We start from the raw sequence: 15,003 nt of genomic DNA, 5'->3' as shown, positions 1-15,003 counted from the left end.
TCCAGGACAATCCGTCCTCCCCTTGGTCCCACCCGGGGATGAAGAGGATGTCGACACGCTCCCGGAGTCACCGATGACCGAGCCGACACCTGACTCGCCACCAGCACTGCGGCGCTCTCAACGACGGATCAAGGTGCCCGACTGTCTAAACTTGTAACCTTCTCTGAAATTTTAATGACAACCTGTATGTAAATAGTTTTCCACCAGCCTCGCTGGACTCATTTTTAACAGGGGGTGAATGTGGTAGTCACCACTGTTGCATTATATTGTATATACTGCACTGCATACGAGGGTATTACGGTAAGGCCCCTGTACTACAGGTACGGGGGTAGATCCCTGCCTGCTGGCTCCGCCCAGTAGGCGGAGTATAAATGTGTGTGCTCTCAGAACGGCAACCATTTCTGCAGCAGCTGTAGGAGGCCACACATCTTTGTGCAATAAAGCCTCGATTACTCTCTACTCTCGTCTCGTCGTAATTGATAGTGCATCAAGTGGTAGAACAGAAGATTGGGTAGGGCCAGGCCTCCCACGTGCAGCCCTCGTTGTAAAAGAGATTTCCGTATTCTAGGCACTCTTCCCTCCCTGACGAAGGCCATGATTAATATGTCAACCTTGGTGAAGAAGGATTTGGGAATGAAGATCGGGAGCGATCTAAATACGAAAAGGAACCTAGACAGCACGTTCATTTTGATCATGTGTACCCTTCTGGCTAGTGAAAGAGGGAGCGGGTCATCTTTGCAGGTCCCTCTGCACCTCCTCCATCAGGCTGGAGACCTTCCATTTGTGGAGCCTCTTCTAGGTGTGGGCCACTTGGATCCCCTGGAACCTGAACTTGGTTTGGGTCACTTTTAACGGTAGCTCCTCCAGCTCTGCTCCTCCCTCTCGGGGGTTTACTGGGAAGATTTTGCTCTTCCCCGGTTTAGTTTGTAACCTGAGAAGGCGCCGAACCTCTGAGGAGTCTGATTATTTTTCCCATGCTGGCTAGGGGCCGACATGTAGAGAAGCAGGTCACCCGGGTAGATATAGAACATTTGATATATCCATATACGAGAATGCGTTTATACATATCATGTACAATATCATGTCAAATATCATAATATCATAATTACAGAGTAGCAGGTTAACAATGCAATTCTTAACTTTTAACAGTACATGATTGAGTCTGTACTCAATATTCACTGCGGTAGTACTGCCGATCCACCTTCAGTATTGAGTTGATTATTCGCTGTTTGGTTTCCCTCTCCTCCTGTCCCGAAGAGCCCAAAAAGCTATGATCACCGCCTTCAGTGCCTCCCAGAACTTGGAGGGTGAGACCTCCCCATTCTGGTTGCAGGATACATAATCATTGATGGCTTGGGATATTTTAGCATTGTATTCCTTATCGGCAATGAGAGCTGTATCCAGCTCCATTGGGGGTTGGGGGGGGGGGGGGGGGGGGGGGCGTTGGGCCCATCACTTCTCCAACCAAACATCAATGTAATGCAGCGCATGGTCGGGGATTAAAATGGTGGAGTATTCCGGCTTTGTGACCCTTGGAAGCCCCTCTTTCTGGGGAACAAAAACGTCTGTCTTGAGTAGGCCTTTTGCACGTGGGAGAAGAAGGAGAATTCCTTTTCCCCTGGGTGGGGAATTATTATTATTATTATTAGAGCATGCCAAACCACACCTTGCTCGAGTAGAGAGCGGATTTGGCACTGTTAAACTTGGCGCGGCGCTTGGCCAGGACCGCCCAATGTCTTGGTACAAGTGGATGGAATGTCCTTCCCAAATACACCCTTTCGCCCATCTCAGGATCCGCTCCTTATCCTGATATTTATGGAACTTCACGATTATGGCCTGTGGTGGTTCCCCGACTCTGTCCACTGTCGAAGTGACCTGGGCTGCGGTCCACCTCCAGGGGAGTGGCAAAGCCCTCTTTCCTGACCAGTTTCACAATCATCTCTGAGACATATTCTGTGGGGTTTCTTCCCTCCATCCCTTCCACATTGCAGAGTGTGGTGAACTCAGCCTAACGTATCACACAAGCTTTCCACCCTCACATTGATTCTGTATACACCTCCCGCTGCCTCAGAAGGCAGACAGCATTATCAGAGACCCCTCACACCCAGGCTTTGCTCTCTTCCAGACCCTTCCATCAGGCAGAAGGTACAGAACATAGAACATAGAACAATACAGCGCAGTACAGGCCCTTCGGCCCACGATGTTGCACCGAAACAAAAGCCATCTAACCTACACTATACCATTATCATCCATATGTTTATCCAATAAACTTTTAAATGCCCTCAATGTTGGCGAGTTCACTACTGTAGCAGGTAGGGCATTCCACGGCCTCACTACTCTTTGCGTAAAGAACCTACCTCTGACCTCTGTCCTATATCTATTACCCCTCAGTTTAAGGCTATGTCCACTCGTGCTAGCCATTTCCATCCGCGGGAGAAGGCTCTCACTGTCCACCCTATCTAACCCTCTGATCATTTTGTATGCCTCTATTAAGTCTCCTCTTAACCTTCTTCTCTCTAACGAAAACAACCTCAAGTCCATCAGCCTTTCCTCATAAGATTTTCCCTCCATACTAGGCAACATCCTGGTAAATCTCCTCTGCACCCGTTCCAAAGCCTCCACGTCCTTCCTATAATGCGGTGACCTGAACTGTACGCAATACTCCAAATGCGGCCGTACCAGAGTTCTGTACAGCTGCAACATGATCTCCTGACTCCGGAACTCAATCCCTCTACCAACAAAGGCCAACACTCCATAGGCCTTCTTCACCACCCTATCAACCTGGGTGGCAACTTTCAGGGATCTATGTACATGGACACCTAGATCCCTCTGCTCATCCACACTTTCAAGAACTTTTCCATTAGCCAAATATTCCACATTCCTGTTATTCCTTCCAAAGTGAATCACCTCACACTTCTCTACATTAAACTCCATTTGCCACCTCTCAGCCCAGCACTGCAGCTTATCTATATCCCTCTGTAACCTGCTTCTTCTTTCCACACTATCGACAACACCACCGACTTTAGTATCGTCTGCAAATTTACTCACCCACCCTTCTGCGCCTTCCTCTAGGTCATTGATAAAAATGACAAACAGCAACGGCCCCAGAACAGATCCTTGTGGTACTCCACTTGTGACAGAACTCCATTCTGAACATTTCCCATCAACCACCACCCTCTGTCTTCTTTCAGCTAGCCAATTTCTGATCCACATCTCTAAATCACCCTCAATCCCCAGCCTCCGTATTTTCTGCAATAGCCTACCGTGGGAAACCTTATCAAACGCTTTGCTGAAATCCATATACACCACATCAACTGCTCTACCCTCGTCTACCTGTTCAGTCACCTTCTCAAAGAACTCGATAAGGTTTGTGAGGCATGACCTACCCTTCACAAAGCCATGCTGACTATCCCTGATCATATTATTCCTATCTAGATGATTATAAATCTTGTCTCTTATAATCCCCTCCAAGACTTTACCCACTACAGACGTGAGGCTCACCGGTCTATAGTTGCCGGGGTTGTCTCTGCTCCCCTTTTTGAACAAAGGGACCACATTTGCTATCCTCCAGTCCTCTGGCACTATTCCTGTAGCCAATGATGACATAAAAATCAACGCCAATGGTCCAGCAATCTCTTCCCTGGCCTCCCAGAGAATCCTAGGATAAATCCCATCAGGTCCCGGGGACTTATCTATTTTCAGCCTGTCCAGAATTGCCAACACCTCTTCCCTACATACATCAATGCCATCTAATCTATTTACCTGGAGCTCAGCATTCTCCTCCACAACATTATCTTTTTCCTGAGTGAATACTGACGAAAAATATTCATTTAGTATCTCGCCTATCTCTTCAGACTCTACATACAACTTCCCATCCCTGTCCTTGACTGGTCCTACTCTTTCCCTAGTCATTCGCTTATTCCTGACATACCTATAGAAAGCTTTTGGGTTTTCCTTGATCCTTCCTGCCAAATACTTCTTATGTCCCCTCCTTGCTCGTCATAGCTCTCTCTTTAGATCCTTCCTCGCTACCTTGTAACTATCCATCGCCCCAACTGAAACCTCACACCTCATCTTCACATAGGCCTCCTTCTTCCTCTTAACAAGAGATTCCACTTCTTTGGTAAACCACGGTTCCCTCGCTCGGCACCTTCCTCCCTGCCTGACCGGTACATACTTATCAAGAACACGCAGTAGCTGATCCTTGAACAAGCTCCACTTATCCAGTGTGTCCAACACTTGCAGCCTACTTCTCCACCTTATCCCCCCCAAGTCACGTCTAATGGCATCATAATTTCCCTTCCCCCAGCTATAACTCTTGCCCTGCGGTGTATACTTATCCCTTTCCATCCTTAACGTAAACGTCACCGAATTGTGGTCACTGTCCCCAAAGTGCTCACCTACCTCCAAATCCAACACCTGGCCTGGTTCATTACCCAAAACCAAATCCAATGTGGCCTCGCCTCTTGTTGGCCTGTCAACAAACTGTGTCAGGAAACCCTCCTGCACACACTGTACAAAAAACGACCCATCTAATGTACTCAAACTATATCTTTTCCAGTCAATATTTGGAAAGTTACAGTCTCCCATAATAACTACCCTGTTACTTTCGCTCTTATCCAGGATCATCCTCGCCATCCTTTCCTCTACATCCCTAGAACTATTTGGAGGCCTATAGAAGACTCCCATCAGTGTGACCTCTCCTTTCATGTTTCTAACCTCAGCCCATACTACCTCGGAAGATGAGTCCCCATCTAGCATCCTCTCCGCCACCGTAATACTGCTCTTGACTAGCAGCGCCACACCTCCCCCTCTTTTGCCTCCTTCTCTGAGCTTACTAAAACACCTAAACCCCGGAACCTGCACCATCCATTCCTGTCCCTGCTCTATCCATGTCTCCGAAATGGCCACAACATCGAAGTCTCAGGTACCAACCCATGCTGCCAGTTCCCCTACCTTATTTCGTATACTCCTGGCATTGAAGTAGACACACTTCAAACCACCTACCTGAACACTGGCCCCCTCCTGCGACGTCAAATCTGTGCTCCTGACCTCTATATTCTCATTCTCCCTTACCCTAAAACTACAATCCAGGTTCCCATGCCCCTGCTGCATTAGTTTAAACCCCCCCAAAGAGCACTAACAAATCTCCCCCCCAGGATATTTGTGCCCCGCAGGTTCAGATGTAGACCATCCTGTCTGTAGAGGTCCCACCTTCCCCAGAAAGAGCCCCAGTTATCCAGAAATCTGAATCCCTCCCGCCTGCACCATCCCTGTAGCCACGTGTTTAATTGCTCTCTCTCCCTATTCCTCATCTCACTATCACGTGGCACGGGCAACAACCCAGAGATAACAACTCTGTTTGTTCTAGTTCTGAGCTTCCATCGTAGCTCCCTGAAAGCCTGCCTGACATCCTTATCCCCTTTCCTACCTATGTCGTTAGTGCCAATGTGGACCACGACTTGGGGCTGCTCCCCCTCCCCCTTAAGGACCCGGAAAACACGATCCGAGACATCACGTACCCTTGCACCTGGGAGGCAACATACCAAACGTGAGTCTCTCACGCTCCCACAAAATCTCCTATCTGTGCCCCTGACTATAGAGTCCCCGATTACTAAAGCTCTGCTCCTCTCCCCCCTTCCCTTCTGAGCAACAGGGACAGACTCCGTGCCAGAGGATCATACCCCATGGCTTACCCCTGGTAAGTCCCCCCCCCCACAAGTATCCAAAGCGGTATACTTGTTTCTCAGGGGAACGACCGCAGGGGATCCCTGCACTGACTGTTTTTTCCCAGTCCCTCTTACAGTTACCCATCTATCTCCAATCTTTGGTGTAACTAATTCCCTGAAGCTGCTATCTATGACCCCCTCTGCCTCCCGAATGATCCGAAGTTCTTCCAACTCCAGCTCCAGTTCCCTAACTCGGTCTTGGAGGAGCTGGAGATGGCAGCACTTCCTGCAGGTAAAATCAGCAGGGACACTAACGGCATCCCGCACCTCAAACATCCTGCAGGAGGAACATTGCACTCCCTTCCCTGCCATTCCTCTAACTTTCTACCAAGATCTGGGTAACAACTAAATTAAAAAATTTTATATTAAAAAAAAATTAATAACAATAATAAAATATGGCACTTACCTCACACCAAAGGGTTTAATTATTAGGTTAGAGGAGGAGGGCGGGTGGGAGACACTACACGTGTAGTGTCTCGGGTTTCCTCTCCACCAGAATTTATTGGTGAGGGTCTTCCCAGAAGTCCACGGGTCGACTTCCTGTTCCCACCTTAAACACTAGAATTTTTAAAAAAATTTAAAGGAGAAACTTACCTCCCAGAAATCACTTCCGCACTGCCCCCGCTGAAATGGACTAGCCTGCTCCGCTCCTGCTGAAATCGACTTGGCCTGCAAGGCAAGTAAGTTAATCTGTACTTACCTCACCACAGGCAGCGACCTTTTAAATGGTCCCCTCTGCCTCGCAGCCCCCGTGCTTTTTCAAATTCCCGCGCTGATTCTAAGGTCCCAGCTCTCACTCCCGAACTCAACAGCTGACCTGCAAGGCAAGTAAGTTTGAAGTCTGAAGACCCGCACATCCAGACATAGGAACAGCTTCTTCCCGACAGTTACTAGACTCATCAATGACTCCCCCTCGGACTGATCTGTTCCCTGTAAGAACACTATTCACGACGCCCTGTGCTACTCTTGCTCACGTATTTGCTTTGTTTGGCCCCTTGTTCCGCGCTGTAACCAATCACAGTTTGTCGATGTACCATTTGTCAATGTTCTCTGTTGATTATTCTTTTTGTCTACTATGTACATACGTTTCCTCGGCCGCAGAAAAATACTTTTCACTGTACTTCGGTACATGTGACAATAAATCAAATCAAATCAAAACAAATCAAATTCGGCAGCCCCACGATTCTTAGGTTCTGGAGACGAGACCTGATTTCCTGGTCATCAGATTTCTCTCTTAAGCCCTTCTGGGTCTTGATCAGGCCCGCCACCTTGGTCTCCAATGCTGCCAGTCCGACGCCGGAATGCGATTTTCTGGCGACCGGAGAATCGCCGCCAGCCACACGCGATCGCCGCGGTGCCGGTCAGGGGCAGTTGAAAGAGGCCCCCTCGGCAATTCTCCATGGTCGACCAGCCGAGTTCTCGCCGGCGTGGTTCTAACATGGTTCCACCCGGCGGGAGCTTGGACCCACGGCCGCGGTGGCCGTCCTAGTGGGAGGGCGGGGGGATCAGACTCTGGGGGGGGGGGGGGGGCTACCTTCTTCTGTGCCGGCCTGCTGTGTGGCTCCGCCATGTTGCGCGGGCCCGCCGCGGAAGCAGCCGACGCGCACATGCTCGGACCCGTGGCCGGCAGTGCAGAGCCACATATCGGCGCCGGCGCTGCGTGGAGCACTCCGGTGCTGTGCTGGCCCCCTGTGGGCCATGGAATTGCTGGGCCAGGAGGCCCGTTGACGCCGGTGTGAAACGCTCCGGTGTTTACGCCGGCGTCAACACTCAGCCACTATATTGCAGAATCCCGGCCCAGGTATTTTTATAGGAATTATTGGTTAATTTACTTGTGTTGTGACTCCAGGGCACGTGGGTCTGGAATTGACTGCGCACTAGCCCTGGGTGTCGGAACACTATATTTCAAAAAGTTGTTTGTAAAAGGCTTTGAGATAACCAGTGCATTAATTTTACAGTAAAGAAGAAAAAGTTCAACCACCACACCTGCAGATATTTCCAAAACTAATTTGTAACATTCTCCTGCCTATTTCCATCGATTTTCTTTTTCAAATATCTATTCACTTCTTTTTAAGAACCAATGTTGGATTCTATTTCATTATTCTTTCCAGTGGACCATTCTGAGAATCATGGGCTAGATTCTCCGCCCCCTGAAGCGAAAATCGCATTCAGCAACAGGGTGAAGAATCCGTTTTGGCGCACGGAATCAGGGCCGGCAGCTGTTTCGCTATTCTCTGCCCCGCAAAAATCAGCAGACTCGTGGAGTACACCGCGCCGATTATCCACCGCCTCAGGCCGCTGCCTGAGGCCTGCCCCGCGATGCTCCATTGTCGACCGGCCGAATTCCCGACGGCATAGTTCTAACATGGTCCCACCATCTGTGATCATCGCATGGCGGCTGCGGAATCATTCACGGGCCGTCACAGTCGGCAGAGGGCTGATCGGCGGGCGGAGGGGGCTTCATTCGGGCCTGGGGGCAATGTGTGCAGGCCGTCCGGAGCGCGAGCGGCTGATGCGGGGCACTATTTTGCCGGTCCAGGTCCGCAGGCTGAGTCCGCCATGGAGCACGGTGCAGCCACTGGAACTCGATGACAGCTGCCTGCTAGCCCCCAGCAGAACAGGGAATCTGTGGCCTTTTGACGCCAGTTTTCCTGGTGTAAAATACCACCCGGCGGATCGGAGAATCGCTGGGGGGCGGTGTAAATCCCGTCCGGCCGCCCCTCAATATTCTCCAGCCCCCCAAAAATCCTGGTGTCGTGAATCGCAGCGTGCGCCTCGGGGAATGTCGAGGACCGGCGCGACGCAACGGGCCTGGGGCCGCCCCAATTCTCCGGGCCGGATGGGCCGAAGTCCCGCCGGCATGACCATGGGTCACGCCTACGTGAATCAAACCACCTATTTAACGGCGTCAACCAGTCGTGATGGTTGACGTCAGCCAGAGAGGAGGTAGGGATCGGCGTGGGGCTGCCGCCAGAGAAGTGACGGCACAGCCGCAGGTGGTAGGGGGGGGGGGGTCGCAGGAGCTGTTGGAGTGTTCATGCCGCGTGGTGGCTTGGGGGGGGGCGGAGGGCCTGGGGGGGGGGGCGGTGGCTGGGAGGAAGGAGGGGTGGGGGGGGGAGAGGGGCTGGGGAGGAGGTAGGTACTGGGCAGAGGGTTTGGGGGAGGGGAGGAGGGGTTGGAGAGGGTGCGTGATGGAGAGGGTGCGGCCGGGGAGGAGAGGGGAGGGGGAGGGTTGGCGAGGGCGAGTGATGGAGAGGGTGTGGCCGGGGAGGAGAGGGGGAGGGGGTTGGGGAGGGTGCGTGCCGGGGAGGGGGGGGGGGGAAGCGTTGGGGAGGGTGCGTGGTGGGGAGGGGGGTGGGGTTGGGGAGCGTGCGTGCCGGGGAGGAGGGGGGCGGTGTTGGGGAGGGTGCGTGCTGGGGAGGAGGGGCGGGGGTTGGGGAGGGTGCTTGCTGGGGAGGAGAGGGGCATGGGGTTGGGGAGGGTGTGTGCCGGGGAGGGGGTGGTGGGGTGGGGAGGGTGCGTGCCGGGGAGGAGGGAGAGGGGGGGTTGGGAAGGGTGTGTGCCGGGGAGGGGGGGGGGGGGTTGGGGAGGGTGCGTGTCAGGGAGGAGGGGGAGGGGGGGTTGGGGAGGGTGCGTGCCGGGGAGATGGGGGGGGGGGTGTTGGGGAGGGTGCGTGCCGGGGAGGAGAGAGGGGGGGTCGGGGAGGGCGAGTGATGGAAAGGGTGCATGCCGGGGAGGAGAGGTGGGTGCGGGGGGGGGGGGGGGGGGTGGCGAGGTTTGGGGACGGTGCGTGCCGGAGAGAGGGGGGGGGTTGTACGCCTGGCCATGTGCCAACTGGCAACAGTCACGATCATGCAGTCCACGGCACCTGGCTGCGGGTGGAGGGGGGGCCGGTATGGGCAATGGTGACATGTAATCTAACCCCCCACCTCCTGCAGGCCGTTATGTTTGGTCATCACCCGGCGATGTTGGCCGCCGTGGCGGGAGCCGCACTTCTACATGTTGCCCTGAGGGAGCAGGAGCATACCAGGGAGACGGCGGAGGCTGCCGCAGGGGAGCGTGCCGCAGGCAGGCATGTGGCAGCCGCCCAGGCAGGAGGGCCGCCCACATGACAGGACGAGGAGGAGGAGGAGGTGGTGCCACAGCAACGGAGACGCCTGATGAGGCCCCGTGTGTACCAGCGGCGCTCATACCAGGAATACCAGGATCTCACGGACCGGGCATGCAGAAGGAGACTCCGGATGAGCCGGGAAACCGTGGCACACATCTGCCACCTGATGGCGCACCTGGCACCGCGTGGCACTGGGGGAGGACACTCTCTCCCCGTGGCTGTCAAAGTTACGGTGGCCCTGAACCTCTACGCCACGGGGTCATTCCAGGCGCCGAGTGGGGACCTGTCCGGCATCTTGCACACTGCGACCCATGTTTGACACCATCGCACCCATTGCCTCCACCGTGGATGCCACCCGTGCGGTGTCAGCCTGGGTGGTCATGCATGACCGGCCCCACTACCTGCTCCTGCACGCGGGTGCACTCCTCCACCTTCGTCTGCAGCTGCCGCAAGCCAGCCGTCACCCCCTTCGTGCCTGCATCGGGTCTATGGGTGGGTGTGGTAACTCCAGGAACCCGGGACCCGTCTGGACAGCAGATGGTTGCCTGCGCCGGGCTGCCCTCCGACCGCCCAGCCACTCGGCTGCTCCTGCCTCCGCCTGCTGTACCGGGATGGCTGTGTTGTGCGCACCAGTTAGTGTCCCAGATGCCTCATCGCTAAAGTGTCCAACCAAGGTGAGTGTCTCTACGATGGTGGAGGGTGTAGGAGATAGCAGTGGCGTAATGGCGTGCTCCTCATCCGACCCGAAGTCCGGGGTCCCCGAGAGTGGTGATTCCTGTCCATCTGTCCCCTGTGTATGGGTGTCCTGGGCGTCGGTGTCCTGTGTGTCAGTGTCCTGTGTGTCAGTGTCCTGTTTGTTAGGGTCCTGTGTGTTGGTGTCCTGTGTGTCGGTGTCCTGTGTGTCGGTGTCCTGTGCGTCAGTGTCTTGTGCGTCAGTGTCCTGTGTGTTAGGGCCCTGTGTGTTAGTGTCCTGTGCGGCAGTGTCCTGTGTGTCAGTGTCCTGTTTGTTAGGGTCCTGTGTGTTGGTGTCCTGTGTGTCGGTGTCGTGTACGTCAATGTCCTGGCGTCAGTGTCCTGTGTGTTAGGGCCCTGTATGTCGGTGTCCTGTGTGTCGGTGTCCTGTGCGTCAGTGTCCTGGGCATCGGTGTCCTGTGTGTTAGGGCCCTGTGTGTCGGTGTCCTGTGTGTCAGTGTCCTGGGTGTCAGTGTCCTGGGTCGGCTGCAACGGGGGCCTGTTGCTGTGGCTGCCCTCCTCGTCGCTGGGTGTGGCGTGCCGGCGTCGCCGCACTCACACTAGATGTGGGCGGCGTGATCCTGGTGCTCCGGGTCTGTCCCTGGCTCATGGCTGCCCTGGAACGTCTGGGGGTGTCGTATACCTGATGGGCCGCGTCTGTTCCCCCTTACCCCATATCACCCTCCCCCCAAATCCCCCCTCCCCCATATCCCTCTTCGCCCTATAAAGGGGGGCAGGCAGTGGGGGGGGTCTCAGTTGGTGCTGTGCGGCGGGCGGACATTTTGCCGATCTCGGGGGGGTCTTTTGTGCAGTGACGCCGTGCGTGTCCGTGACGGGTGATGCCGTCGCGAATGACATCACACCACTACTATCCTATTCCGGGCCGGAGAACTTGCGACATTTCGGGGGTTCCGACGCCGGAGTGATTCGCGCCGTTTCTGGCACCGGGTTCGGGCCATCGTGCCGATTCACGGAGAATCCCAGTTTTCCCGACGGCGTAAGGACATAGTCCCAAAAATGGAGAATCCAGTGCCATGTGGACAGAATCATCGATACAAGTTGGCTATTCAGCCCAACGAGCCTGCTCCGCCTCTCAACACAACTATGGCTGATTGGACACTTCAGTGGTTTTCAACCCACGATGCCCATAACGCTTTATGCCATTGTTAGTCAGAAATCTATCAATCTCTGCTTTAAACTTACTCAATGAATGAGCTTTCACAGCCCTCTGGAGTAGAAAATTCCAAAGAATAACAACCCTCTGGAAAAAGAAATTTCTCCTTAGCTCAGTCCTAAGTGGCATCCCTCTTATATTGAACATGTGCCCCCTGGTTCTAGACTCTCCAACCAAGGGAAGGACAGATATTAAAGGAAAGGAGGTGGGTTTGGGCTGATCATAAGGAATGGGATAATTGGATTATAAAGGAGGATCTCAGATCGGAAGAACAATGTATGTTATCTGTTTGGATGGAGCTAAGAAACTGCAAAGCGCACCGGGCATTGATTGGAGTTGTTTATAGGTCACCAAATAGTAATGGTAATGTGGGTCATATTATTTTTCAGGAGACGAGAGAAGCATGAAGCATGGGCAATACGGTGATCATGGGTGACTGCAATCTACACATAAACTGGTTAAACTATGTGAGCACTAATAACGAGGAAGAAGAGTTTCTGGAGTGTGTTAGGGGTGGATTTCTAGAGCAGTCTGTTGAGGAGTCAGCTCGAGAACAGGCTATTGTAGATCATGTATTATGAAATGAAAAAGGACTAATTAATAATATTAGTTGTAAAAGAACCTTTAGGAATGAGTGACCAAAATATGATAGAAATTTACATTGTATTTGAAAGTGAGGAAGTTCAGTCTGAAACCAAGGTGTTAAACATAGAACATAGAACAATACAGTGCAGTACAGGCCCTTCGGCCCACGATGTTGCACCGAAACAAAAGCCATCTAACCTACACTATGCCATTATCATCCATATGTTTATCCAATAAACTTTTAAATGCCCTCAATGTTGGTGAGTTCACTACTGTAGCAGGTAGGGCATTCGACGGCCTCACTACTCTTTGCGTAAAGAACCTACCTCTGACATCTGTCCTATATCTATTACCCCTCAGTTTAAAGTTATGTCCCCTCGTGCCAGCCATATCCATCCGCGGGAGAAGGCTCTCACTGTCCACCCTATCCAACCCCCTGATCATTTTGTATGCCTCTATTAAGCCTCCTCTTAACCTTCTTCTCTCCAACGAAAACAACCTCAAGTCCATCAGCCTTTCCTCATAAGAATTTCCCTCCATACCAGGCAACATCCTGGTAAATCTCCTCTGCACCCGCTCCAAAGCCTCCACGTCCTTCCTATAATGCGGTGACCAGAACTGTACGCAATACTCCAAATGCGGCCGTACCAGAGTTCTGTACAGCTGCAACATGACCTCCCGACTCCGGAACTCAATCCCTCTACCAATAAAGGCCAACACTCCATAGGCCTTCTTCACAACCCTATCAACCTGGGTGGCAACTTTCAGGGATCTATGTACATGGACACCTAGATCCCTCTGCTCATCCACACTTTCAAGAACTTTACCATTAGCCAAATATTCCGCATTCCTGTTATTCCTTCCAAAGTGAATCACCTCACACTTCTCTACATTAAACTCCATTTGCCACCTCTCAGCCCAGTTCTGCAGCTTATCTATATCCCTCTGTAACCTGCTACATCCTTCCACACTATCGACAACACCACCGACTTTAGTATCGTCTGCAAATTTACTCACCCACCCTTCTGCGCCTTCCTCTAGGTCATTGATAAAAATGACAAACAGCAACGGCCCCAGAACAGATCCTTGTGGTACTCCACTTGTGACTGTACTCCATTCTGAACATTTCCCATCAACCACCACCCTCTGTCTTCTTTCAGCTAGCCAATTTCTGATCCACATCTCTAAATCACCCTCAATCCCCAGCCTCCGTATTTTTTGCAATAGCCGACCGTGGGGAACCTTATCAAACGCTTTGCTGAAATCCATATACACCACATCAACTGCTCTACCCTCGTCTACCTGTTCAGTCACCTTCTCAAATAACTCAATAAGATTTGTGAGGCATGACCTACCCTTCACAAAGCCATGCTGACTATCCCTGATCATATTATTCCTATCTAGATGATTATAAATCTTGTCTCTTATAATCCCCTCCAAGACTTTACCCACTACAGACGTGAGGCTCACCGGTCTATAGTTGCCGGGGTTGTCTCTGCTCCCCTTTTTGAACAAAGGGACCACATTTGCTGTCCTCCAGTCCTCTGGCACTATTCCTGTAGCCAATGATGACATAAAAATCAAAGCCAAAGGTCCAGCAATCTCTTCCCTGGCCTCCCAGAGAATCCTAGGATAAATCCCATCAGGCCCCGGGGACTTATCTATTTTCAGCCTGTCCAGAATTGCCAACACCTCTTCCCTACGTACCTCAATGCCATCTATTCTATTAGCCTGGGGCTCAGCATTCTCCTCCACAACATTATCTTTTTCCTGAGTGAATACTGACGAAAAATATTCATTTAGTATCTCGCCTATCTCTTCAGACTCCACACACAATTTCCCATCCCTGTCCTTGACTGGTCCTACTCTTTCCCTAGTCATTCGCTTATTCCTGACATACCTATAGAAAGCTTTTGGGTTTTCCTTGATCCTTCCTGCCAAATACTTCTCATGTCCCCTCCTTGCTCGTCTTAGCTCTCTCTTTAGATCCTTCCTCGCTACCTTGTAACTATCCATCGCCCCAACCGAAACTTCACACCTCATCTTCACATAGGCCTCCTTCTTCCTCTTAACAAGAGATTCCACTTCCTTGGTAAACCACGGTTCCCTCGCTCGACGCCTTCCTCCCTGTCTGACCGGTACATACTTATCAAGAACACGCAGTAGCTGATCCTTGAACAAGCCCCACTTATCCAGTGTGCCCAACCCTTGCAGCCTACTTCTCCACCTTATCCCCCCCAAGTCACGTCTAATGGCATCATAATTGCCCTTCCCCCAGCTATAACTCTTGCCCTGCGGTGTATACTTATCCCTTTCCATCATTAACGTAAACGTCACCGAATTGTGGTCACTGTCCCCAAAGTGCTCTCCTACCTCCAAATCCAACACCTGGCCTGGTTCATTACCCAAAACCAAATCCAACGTGGCCTCGCCTCTAGTTGGCCTGTCAACATATTGTTTCAGGAAACCCTCCTGCACACACTGTACAAAAAACGACCCATCTATTGTACTCGAACTATATCTTTTCCAGTCAATATTTGGAAAGTTAAAGTCTCCCATAATAACTACCCTGTTACTTTCGCTCTTATCCAGAATCATCTTCGCCATCCTTTCCTCTACATCCCTAGAACTATTAGGAGGCCTATAAAAAACTCCCAACAGGGTGACCTCTC

This window comes from Scyliorhinus torazame, chromosome 6 (genome assembly GCF_047496885.1).
Source record: "Scyliorhinus torazame isolate Kashiwa2021f chromosome 6, sScyTor2.1, whole genome shotgun sequence".
NCBI lineage: Eukaryota > Metazoa > Chordata > Chondrichthyes > Carcharhiniformes > Scyliorhinidae > Scyliorhinus > Scyliorhinus torazame.
The sequence above is the reverse complement of the archived record's forward strand: the minus strand, read 5'-3'. Positions refer to the sequence as shown.